Genomic DNA, 13,152 nt, shown 5'->3' on the forward strand with positions numbered 1-13,152 from the left:
AACTGTTGATTTTGTCAGTTAAAATTTCTAGATAAATTTAAAGCATAAAAAATAATTAATTATTAAAAATAATATTCAAATTTTATGTAAAAAATAAACTCACCAATTTCATTGTTAATTAATTTATTAAAACATTTAAATAAACATGACTTTGTTTGAATGAAATTGTCAATTATAAATTTTGTAAACCATGATAAATAAATAATGAAAATAATTTTTAATCTTGTAAATTTATTTCATTCATCAACTGATAATAATTAAATTTTCAATTTTATTTTACGTTTGATTTGTTAAAATGTGATTGGATTATTTTGTATATGAATGATGACGATAATAATTTATTGTTTAATGTCACAATAACAATATTGCATTGACAGTAATATCAGCGTATAATTAAGCACAAACAAAAATTAAAAAAATATTTAATATTTAATTTCCTGATGGTATTTCAATTTACTCAAATAATCAACAAAAAAAAAATAAATAAATAAATACCGGTATCATCCATTAACTTTGTTTTAATATAATTTATAAATAACTAAATTAAATTCTTTGTAAAGTCATCAAATACATTATCGTGCATTTAAATAAAAGCTTTGTTAAATATTTTTTTTTTTTAATTTAATTTTCAATATGTAATAAAAAATAAACCAAATGAAATTTATATAAATTTTATTATTTCATTTATTTTATTTCCATTTAAACTTTTATACACTTAAAAAATTATATCTTTGTGTTATTTATTTTTCTATTATTATTTTTTAAGTACTGTAGAAAAAAAAATGAATCAAGTAGTACGAGTCAAGCATTGTTCGTCCGTGATTTTCTAGAAACCAGATAAAACAAAATTATAGAGAAAAAAAAAAATAAAGAAAATTGTTTCAATAAAAGATATTATTTAGCTATATAATTGTGATAATATTATTTTTATATTTAATTCAATATAACTTTGTTATTTATTTTGTTTTATTTTCTGAATTGAACTGTCAATTCATACTGACACAATCAATATGACCAACAAAAAATTCCCAATAACACCTGTGATGATTTGTGAATACAACCCTTCGTTTAATAAAAAAAAATACTGATAAAATTGTCTTTTATTTTCTCGACAAATAAACAAAAGTGAAACAAAAAAAATTGTTTTAAAAAACATACAACACAATATCCTGATATCAATACGTTATTAATCGTTTTTATCATGAAAAAAAACCCGCATATACACATTGAAACAAATGAAAAAAAAAAGAAAAAATATAAACAAAAAAGTGAATACAAAAAATCCGAGAAAATAACGTAGATAATTCAAAAAAAAAAAAATGAGAGAAAATACAAAAAATCATCCCGTTTTAGCTGATTTACGTCAATCGATTTTACTGGACGGTTTACGGATAACTTGATAATCCGAGTCTGATCGACTGCTTATATATAACATAAATTGAATTTCACTAGGGTCAAAAAGTGAGTATATTTGTGGCTTAAAAATATTTCACCTTTATAATAACTTGATCTTATTTATCATAAATAAATGAAAATTATCATCAAAAAAATAACATATATAAAAATTATTATTTTTTATAATTTAAAATTTATCATGAATTATATTTGATATGTCGTACCACATCACCATCATCTTGGTCCAAAAAATATTTCTACAAGTACCATTTGCATGACTGCATTTAAACGATTTTCATCCTTCGTCGAAGAAAATGACATTTGAATTGAGTTATCTTCTGGAATAACTATTGATCCTACTGATATATATGTATAAACTTTTATCGAATTATCATGAACACTTGTAATGATTGAAAAATAAATAAAATAAATAAATATTTATGAAAATAATTTAAAAAATAATTTTATACTGAAATAACTCAATAAAAATTATATATTTCATGTCATTTAATTAAAAATTTGTTTCCGCATAAATGTAAATTTAAAAAGCCAAATTGGTAAATACAAAAATCTTTAAATTAAAATACAAAATTATTGTCAATAAATTAAACAAAAATAATGAAAAACATTCATACTAATTCTCTTGTTAAATTAAAACAAAAAAAAAAAAAAAAAAAATAAAGCATCTTTGATGAAATAATTTTGTATATGAATATGCAATTGTGATAATAAATTAAATTTCTAAATTATCATACGTCAAAATGAGCAATTGAATTATGAAAACCCCAAGGGAAATAACAGACTAACAAAAACAAAAACAAGCTTTTATATTTCATCAAAAATTATATATTAAATTGGTATATTGTTATATAATTTTGATGATTTTATAATGACTTTAAAGTGTGTCATATAGTAATTTGTTAAATCAAAAAATAAATAAAAAATTTAAAAAAAAATAAGTCATAGATGAGTTTGAAATTTATTTGGATATAGATTATATATCCAAAGTTATCCCAATGGAGTAGTAAAGGTCACTGGCAAACAATATAAACACGAGCTCAAATTTTCCATGTTATAATGTATAAATCACAATGGGTAACGAACAAATGTAATCATAAATGTACCTCATTTATTAATGTGTATGTACTACTATTTTTTTTTTTCAAAGCTATATGCTATTTGACTTATCTCATTGATTAATTATTATTAACGACAAAATCATACATAATTTACAATTAAAATTATCTATTTTTAAATTATTAATTATTTTTTTTTTCATTGTTTATCATAAATATTAACTCATCATTCACTATTTTTTTTTGTATTTAATTATTAATTTTTTATCTCTATTTGTCAAATGAAATTTTGCTTGTATTTTTTATTTATTTATTTTTATTTGGTTCATTGGTTTTGGGAACAAATAGCTTTATGTAAAAAAATTTATTTCCAATTTATTTGTTATACATGGAGGCTTTTTTTTATCACATATCCACTTGATGATTTTTTTTATTAGTAAAAAAAAGATGAATGTTTATTTATATATATTTTTTTTATTATTATTTTTTTAATTTACAGAAATCTTTTTATTCGCTGAGGGATTTGAAATTTTATTTTTATTTTATATTCAAGTTTTTTCATTTGGGATTATGGGCTAGTTTCGACGTGCTTGCTTTTTTTTTTTTTCTGTTTTACAGGTAAAAAAAAGAGCAAGGGTGAAAGTTTTTTGCGGTTTAGCACTTTACGAGAATTTCAGCGTATATACAACTGGCTCATTTACATTCGTATATGGATGGAAAAGGTTTGTGAATAACCTCTCGTTCAACAGTAAAAAATAAAGTTGAATAAAGCAGGAAAAATAAAAACATAATAATAAATTATTTACATACATATATATTTTTTAAAAAATAAATATATATGAATTTTTTAAATAAAAAACTATGAATTTTCAAATTTTTAAAATACGTTATATATATTATAAACAATTTTAATTTATAATAAATTTTATTATTATAAAATCACGACTGGTTATTATAAAAAAAATAATAAAAATATAATTGTTATTATTAATTAAAATATATATTTTTAACTAAATTAGCATCAAATTTTATTGTGTTTTACAATACCATTTGTCGACAAGTTTGAATTTAATTTCCATATGTTTAACAGGCTAATTAAACTTGAGAAAAAAAATTTACATTTTGATGTTTACAAAATTTCCAGTCGAGTTAATTAATTTAAATTCTATTCTTTGGAAAATAAAATTAATATTACATTTTCATAAAAAGAAAAAGAAAGGAAATATTTTAAAATTTTAAAATAATTTTCTCATTTTATTTTCAAAATATTTTCAACAAGATAGATGACAATGAGTTGAACAAATAGAGGTGATGTCGTCGGTAAGAAAAAGTTTTCTGTGTGTTTACAGGAAAGATATAATGCGACTATTAGAGAAACTTTGTGGTATGCCTAGATATACAAAGATGATTTTTCGTTTTTATTTTTTTTATTTCTCAAGGGAGGTAAATGCAAAGAAAACTTGAATATAATATATTTGTTCTCCTTATTTAACTGGGGGCTATACTTGAATACGTGACAGTCTAACGGGGTGTATTTATATATATATATACAAGCGTATCGTATTCGGAAATTGTTCGTGTAATCGTGCAACTTTAGCGACACATAAGAAAAGCGCGTATTTTACATTCACATTTAACAAAGAAAGACAAATTATATTCCTCGGAAAAACAACTATATAACTATCATTTTATTTAAGATATATATGAAAATATATAACGACAATTTATCAAAATGTAAATAATCTATATTTTATATCAAAATAATTTACTATGAAAAATATATTTAACTTTATTATAAAAAATCATAGGTAAATTTTTCATTTTAAATTTTGTATTTTAGTTTTTTTAAAAATTGCTATTATATAAAGATAAAATTTATTTATTAATTGGTTGTTCTATTTATAAATAACGAGCACATTGGCGCGCTACGCGCGCCTGTATCTATACCTTCTAAAAGGTTCATTGTTCATTGATTTTATAAACACAAGTATTATCATAAAAAAAAAAAGAATGAATAAATTGACGAAAAATTTTTTAAATTTATTTATTTACACATAAATCACACAATTCACACGTAATTTTTAGTCTAATAACATCGAGATTGAATCTTTACTGAAAAAGTTGTGCTACCTTAATATGTCAATTTTAAAAAAAAATATAAAAAATATTTTAAAAAATTTTGTTTTTGAATTATTTCTTCACACATAAAAAACACATAATTCGCACAAAATTTTGAGCCCAATTGCATTAAGATCCGATGATTATTGAGAAAGTTGTGCTAGCTTAATATTTGAATTTTTTAAAAAAATGTACAAAATAAAAAAAAAATTTTCTTTCAAATTTATTTCTTCACACATAGAAAACACATAATTCGCACAAAATTTTGAGCCCAATTGCATTAAGATCCGATAATTATTGAAAAAGTTGTGCTAGCTTAATATGTCAATTTTAAAAAAAAAAATATCAAAAAAAATTTTCTTTCAAATTTATTTCTTCACACATAAAAAACACATAATTCGCACAAAATTTCAAGCCCAATTGCATCGAGATCCGATGATTATTGAGAAAGTTGTGCTAGCTTAATATTTGAATTTTAAAAAAAAATTTTCTTTCAAAAATTCACTTTCAAAACACAATTCACAAAATTTTCAAATTTCAAGCCTAATTGCATCAAGATCCGATGATTATTGAAAAAGTTGTGCTAGCAATTTAAAAAAAAAAATATCAAAAAAAATTTTGTTTACTCGCTTTTTTTTGTTGTTTTTTCGTTGCTAACGAAATAAATAAAAAAATAATAGAAAAAGGCAAACAAAGAAATTTGTATGAGAGTAAGTGAAAAAAACAATGACCAATCAAATGTTCGGAAGACCGATGATAATTTGGCAAAATTTTATTTTTAAATAAATAAAATAATATTAAAATTAATAAACTACAAATGTAATTATTTTTTGAATTTAATGAATAAAAATAAAAACATATAAAAAAGTATAAATGAGGTTTTTTTGTTTTAATTAAAAAAAAATTTATATTCAAACAAGAGAGAAAAAAAATTATCTCAAATGTACATATGTATGAAAATTTTTTGCTACATTTTTTTTTATCGATTTAAAAATTTGATAAGCAGTGATTTTTTACTCATTTCATATTCGTCGATATTGTATTACAAGTGGATGTCTATATAACACAGAGGGTTGATGGAAAAAAAAGTAAAAAAAAAAAATGAATCTTCAGCATTACGTTTGGGGTTTGATAAAGTACAAAGTAAAAACATTGGAGCGATCTCATCATTTGGGAAGTGTATATATAATATAGCCTGGTGTTCCTAATGAGGGTGAATATATATATATTTTTTTTTTTCAAATTTATCTCTCATGAAACTTGGTTGCCTTAACTCCGCCTTCATGTCAGACTATCTCTGCACGTTGGCCTTGCTCTAGGCCCGACATTTACTGATTCATTCTTGAAAATTTTTTATTATTATTTTTGTTTTTGAAGTATAATATCTCTTTTTTTTTTTTTTATTCATTTTATTTCTTTCATTCATCTCACTGGCTTGTAATGAAAATTCACGTTGTCTCAACTTGAGGGTGGACGCATAACCCTTTCACAAAATGAATGTTATCATCTCACCACCAGATGTGTAGCCACGTTATTTAACTTTGCTTTTTATTTTAAAACATTGCACACATTTTCGTGTGTTTGTGTAAAATGTAATGTTACAAAAAAAACAAATATACATACGTAAAGTACACAAAGAGAGAAAGAAAGACAACGTCATAATTAAAAGTCACTGTTGGTTTGTTCCAGAAAACATTTTACTTTCTTCATCTTATTTGTTTCAGACATCAAGAACAAAATTACACAGTATGAATTAATAAATTTTTGAGATAAACTGAGGTGAGAAATATTTCATAAACAAAAATTTTCTCAACTTAGTTTTATTATCTTGTATTATTTTTTTTTTTGCATGCAAGTGATTTAAAAAGTTTTTTTTTTTATGTATTCTGACGTTTATCGTTTATTATGGAAGCGAGATCATCGACATGGTTTGGATTGCTGAAGAAAAAAAAAAATGAATTTCTTAAGGAAAATAAAAATGAGGATGACTGATAAAAATAAAAATAGACATGCTGGCTTATTTCAATGCGAATTGAAAGCGGATTGGAGATATCAGTGCCTCCAGTGAAATCAAATTACCATAATAAAGATCAGTCTGTCGGTCGGTCGAACCAACCATGGAAAAGATCGACTTTTCGACCATGTCTTTCAACAATCTCTTCAATTCTTTTGTACTCAAATTTTTTTTATTTTTTTTATTCTATTCAATTTTTATGTTTTTTAAAATTTTTTTTTTTTCTTCTTTATATTTTCTTTTATTTACTGTACTCTCTTATTTTTGGAGACACTATTGAATATATATTTTATTTTCTATACATGTATGCGTGAGTGTCTATGACATTTTTCAAGTATATCGATAAAAAAATAAATACCATCAGACTTGAATCTTTGTCAATCATTTATGTACAAGTAAATAAATAAAATAGTTGAATTTTTTATTCTATTTTTCGACGACAAAAGCTAAATAAAATGCTACCGAGTGTAAGGAGTTGTAAATAATCAGAGGTAAAAGTAAAAAGGAACAGACAAAGTGCATAGCTTTTATTTAGTAATGGCTGAGTGAGCGTTATTTATTTTTTAGGATAATGAAAGAATGAGAAAAAAATAAAATACGAAAATATATATAATGATGAAAGGAATAGATTAAGTGCAAAACGCGGTGCATCAGTTGGTAGGTTGATTATTGGAAATTTGGTGGTTCGTGTTTCGTTTACAACCAACAGACGCAAAGTGAGAAGGGGCTTAAAAATTTTTCGGATGAACAAACGATGTTGCATACATGCTTTCGACCTTGTTGCACCTCGCTTTTGTGTTTTTATCAACTATCATCTCTTTCTCGCTGTCTCGTCAGGCTATTTGGCATTGTGACGACATCAATATCATGATAAAAATATTTTAAATTTGAACCACAATATCACGCGGATAAATTCAAAATGAATTAATTTAAAAATAACGTTGTATATTTATTTTATTAATTAATTTATCTACTTATTTAATTATTAATTTGTTTAATTATTTAATTCAAGTACTAGAATTTATTATCACAACTAAATATCATAGTCAAAATATTTTAAATTCCATAATAAAATATCTTGGTAAATAATTTGCCAAAAACAAAAAAATAAAAATCATCCTGTTGCGTGTATTTTTTTAAATAATCATTAGGTATTTTTTAAAATTAAAATTAATCATTATAAAAATATTTTTACCATTTTACCATATCTCAAAATTTATAATAAATAAATAAATATTTTATTTAACAATTTATTCATTTTTTTTTTTAAATTTACTTTTCATCATATTATCTTGGATAAATTTAAAATCAATTAATTAAAAAAGAAAACTAATTAGTCATTTGATATTATTGACTCAACTGTATTATTACTTTAAATTTAATTTATAAAATAATGTTTTATCTTTTATATTTTGTACTAAATGTTTATATCATTATTTAATATTAAATAATTGATGGGATTATATGTTATATATCTCTGTTAAATTTGTAATTAATTTATTTCTAGCTACTAGATATGTTGTAGGATATTTTTTACCAGTTTTTTTTCAAACCGTTTTGTTGGAAGATTAAAAGTAATTATTTGATATAATATAATTGATTTATTACAATATTATATATCAATAGTATTACAAAAAAAAAAAAATGTATATATATATTGATGTTGATTAAACGAAATGATAAATCGATTTGGTAAACGGCTTTGTGAGAGTTTCGGTTTCAATCGAGGAAATTGAATTTTCTTTACGCCTCTGTGCACACATTGAGTCATTGTGCTACCAGTTTTACATTATTATTATATATATATTGACATTAAAAATAAATATATATATATAAAAAATATTAGCTGAACATTGGCTGCTCCACTCAATCAGTTGGCCCTCTCAATACCTCGATATAGCATCTATGCCTCATTTTTAAAATTCACTTTAAAATGAACACGAGGTTTCAAGAGTGATAGGCAAATATAATGATGAGCCGATAAATTCGTCGGTCATGTATACACACACACACGTTTTTCACATCAATGCTTCAAAAAACTATATTTACCCTTTCAATAAAAATCTCGATAATGAAAATTGCTCTATGATACTACATTTCTTTTTTTTTGTTTTTAAATAAAAAAATACACTGTACTAATATTTGACGTTAATATAATTTTTGTTTTTATCAAATTCAATTTAAGATAATTGTTTGGAAAAAAAAATATAAAATTAACGTCAATAATAATGAAAAAAAAATAAAAATTATTTGTAATACAGTATATGTATAAAAAGTTGTTTTCTTTATTATATTTATGAAAAAGTTGAGTATAAAAATCTCGCGAGAATAAAAATAAGATTTGAAAAAAATATAAAAAATTACTCAGTTTGAATTTCATTTCACGTTTTTCAAGCAATCTAAAAGTTTGTATGGTGTATTGGGTTATCTTACTAAAAAGTTTATTCAAACTTACTGGCCCTCTGTGTAACAAAAGGAACTCGATACACGAGAAAAACGATGTAAAGTTATTTTCAGCATCAGTGGCTGAGATAAAAAAAAATATGAAAAAAAAAAAAAAAGAATTAGAAAAATGACAAAAATATTTTTTTAAAATATATTTAAAAAAAAATTCTTTTGTCAAAAAATGATAAGAGTATTATCATCTCAATGTTTTCTTATTATTTTTTTTTTTTAATTTAGAAAGATTTATTTTCAAACTATAAAATATCTTGGATAAATTTAAAATCAATTATTTAACAAAATAAATTATTAATAGTAATTTGAATTTTGATATGAATGCCTCAGCTCTGTATTATTATTTTGAATTAAATTTTTTTGAATATTGATAGTTTTGAACAATTAAAAGTTTTGATTAGTAGATATTTTAAAGTTTAAAATATTGACATAAATATATTCACTTAATCAAAATAATAATTATGAGAGGTTTTTAGTTGATAATGGTCTGGAATCCATTGCAATGATGATAAGACTTAATTACAAGACACATTTCTGAGTGAGCTTTCACACTGTCTCATCCATGTTATATTTTAACATAATAATAATCATGTGTATTTCAAGTCTCATCGTTCTGCACATTTACCCAGTTTCCTCGAGCTTTTCCTTATATAAAACCCGACAAATTTACACTAGATAATATAATATGCAAGTCTTCATTTCATCTTATCACCACATTATTTCCCTTAAACTGATGCTATATACAAATTTCAAACTTCAAGACATATTATCAAAAAAAATTTTTAATAAATGACAAATAAATTTATCATTTTAAAATAAAAATCAATCAATTTTTGATTCAAGTAAAGATTGTGTCTAAAAAAAAAATCAAAAACTTTTGATTTAAATTTTTTGATTTTAACCAAATTTTTTCATTATCTCTAACACGTATCATCAAGTTTTTTTTAAATATTTTAAATATTTTTTTTCTATTTTTGAATTCCTTAGAGACATTATCCAAATGTATCCGAATGTATATATCCCTGAGGCAATACTCTTTATACTTTATACTTGTATATATAAATATGATTATTATTTTTTTTATTTTTTCTCAATCCAATGGATTGCAAAGTTCGATTCCCAGTGAGAGTAATTGGTATACATTCAGGCTCGTATATTACACTGCCACTTTGCGTATATGCTGCATCAAAAAATGTCACCCTCGAAGACACTATTTGATGATATTTTTTTCTTACAACTAAATGTCTATGTAATGTCAATTTTTTTACATCAATTTACCATCAATCTTCAATTTTATAATGAAATAAAATAAAAACAAAATATATATTTATGAATATCTTACATTCCAATAAACTCACGAAAAAATATTTTAATAAATAAAATATTATTGTCAATGTTTTTTATAAAACATAAATTAAATTAAATGAGCTGTATTATATTTTTTAAATTAATTTTATGAAATACTTTAAAATTAATTTAATTATTATGGGATATTAATAATTTTTTATAAATAAAAATTAATTTAAACATCAGTATTAAAATTTTAATTTAAAGAATTATTTTTCATAGCAAAAAATTAATGCTTAAATATATTTAAATTGAAGTATTGAAAATTAATTTAAAAGTTGTGAAATTGATACTTTACCATAGGTTACTGAATTAAAGATATAAAAAAGTAAATAAAGAAATATATAAAATAGTATTTAGACAATTATAAAGTGAATGTAAGTGCATTTTGTAGTAAGTAGTTGCATTTATCTATTGTATATGTATATAGATGTAAAGAGTGCACAAGTATACTTATGGCTGGTATATAATGTTGGTACTTTGAAAGACGCATAATGCTAAAAACACTAAGGGGAAAAGTACTAGACAGCTTTCAACAGCAACATCGTCCAATAAACTATATACGTGCTTACTCGGACTCTGGAGAATTACAAGTAAAAACACCTGTGTTTCTCTTACCAACATTTTACATTGTCTTAGTTTTATTTTTATTTTTTTTTAACATTTTTTAAAAAATATACATGACAAAATAACCACAAAGTAAATTTTACATAATTTCATTTAAAAAACTTATTAAAAATAATGATTAATTATTTTTCTATCTAAAATTTATTATAAAATTTTAATTGAATGCCATTTGTAGTATTTGAAAAATTTAGAAAATTAAGTAATTATTGTTTTGAAAATAACAAATCGACAGTGAAATAAAATATAATTTTCTTCTAAAACAGTTAGATATTTTTGTCTGTAAAAAAAAAAAAAAAACAACCAGTTGTAAAAAAAATATAAAAGTAAAATTTTTACTATTACAAAAACGAACATTTTGACAAATAAAATTTGTGGTTTATGTAAAGCGCATGTTTATGATGCTCTTCGCACATTTTACGAAGATTGCTGATCGTGAAAAGTAAATTATGGTTATAAAAAATTACACACATATACTACTTACTATTTTTTTTTATGAAAAAAATAAAAAAATAATAATAAAAGATAAGAAAATAAACAAATGAGAAGAATAAAAAAATTATCACGTAAAAGTTTGAAGATATAAATCGATGTAAATGGATACAATTGCTCAAAAGTTTTTCAATTTTTTTCCAGATCTTTTTGCTCAATTCATGTGGAACAAGGGATAATTGAATGTCCCACAAAGCTATCTCGCTTATTTTTTTTTTTGTAATATATTCAAGTGCAATTTCTGCTCATCTTTATATAATATATTTTAAAAAAAAAAAAATTCTACCAGTTGTACATGCACCGAGTTATATCCAATAAAAAAAAAAATATCTTGCTATATATAAGCACAAATCTTCAAGACCAAATTATCATGCACAGTCATTCTCCTCAGCGTATATTCTAGATTTTTTTTTTACTTCTCAATTCAGCTGTTATATTATTCTCATTTATTTAAAAAAAGAATAATTTTTTTCTCTCTTATTTTTATTATGTTTAGCTCAGAGTGTTCTTCTTACTTTGTGTATACTCGTGAATTTTACATAAGTCTATATCCAAGGTGCTACCGAGACAGAAGCCATTGTAAAATTTTTACTTAAAATATATATACTTCATTCAACAAGACGGTCTTTCTTATCCATCAGACAATATACATATTTCTACAGACGACGACAAGCAAATTGAAGCAAAAAAAATAAAAATAAAATTTTCAAATAATACTAAAAAAAAAAAAAAATACTAACCCATCCACAAGTTTTATAAAAATAAAATTAGTTTTATTATAATATATTTTGCAATTTTAAATTTAAAAAATAATTGTGAGATTATTATTATATTTTTTTTTTCATTCATAAATTAAAATAACCTATGAATGGAATAGAGGAAAAAAAAAAATTGTCAAGTGTACATCTGCTGTGGGAAAAAAGGGATATACCTGCATTGAATAAGATGAGAATAATAAGATTCATTGATAAAAAAAATAAATAAAAAAAATAAATAAAATGAAAAAAAAAAAGCTTTTATCTGTAGCTATGCCTACAATTATAATGGGATGGATGAAAAAATGTAAAAATAAATAAATAAAAATTTTAAAATAGTGAGAGAAAAATGTGACCAGGATTGAGTAAAACTGGTGTACGGCTTTTGAGTATGAAAATAAATGAAAAGCCTGAAAGCATTTTATATAAAATAATATATAGATATATAGTTAATGTATACATAGATATGCACATTTGGTTGGACGACCACGAAAACCGTCAACGGACATATACAAGAGAGCCAAGTGCAGACAAGTGGAGGCAAGTGCACATATATGCTTCCAGTTCGATGAAACTACTATATTCCTTTGTAGTTAAAATTTTTTGTCTCTTATAATCAGCAAATAAAAAAGCTACTTGATATGTCTGTGATAAGTCAAGCATTTATCTTCAAAATTACTTGTTTAAATATTTTTTTTTTTTACTTTTAATTAATAAAAATTTATGAATGATATTGCTTTTTTTTTGGTGAAAAAAAATTATACATCTACATTGAAAAAATAATAGACAATTTAAAAAATAGATTCTTTTTTTTTTGGACTGGAAAAGAATTGAAATATTTTATTTTGTGGATTTTTTTTTGGCTTTGATTTGG

The 13,152-nt window shown here is 22.6% G+C and overlaps 1 protein-coding gene across 6 annotated transcripts in view; it reads right to left on the reverse strand.

The window, feature by feature from the left end:
* The window catches only part of LOC122859041 (fasciclin-3), a 151,097-nt gene that overhangs the window by 12,251 nt on the left and 125,694 nt on the right, over positions 1–13,152 (reverse strand). The window lies entirely within an intron of this gene.

Source organism: Aphidius gifuensis, linkage group LG6 (genome assembly GCF_014905175.1).
Source record: "Aphidius gifuensis isolate YNYX2018 linkage group LG6, ASM1490517v1, whole genome shotgun sequence".
NCBI lineage: Eukaryota > Metazoa > Arthropoda > Insecta > Hymenoptera > Braconidae > Aphidius > Aphidius gifuensis.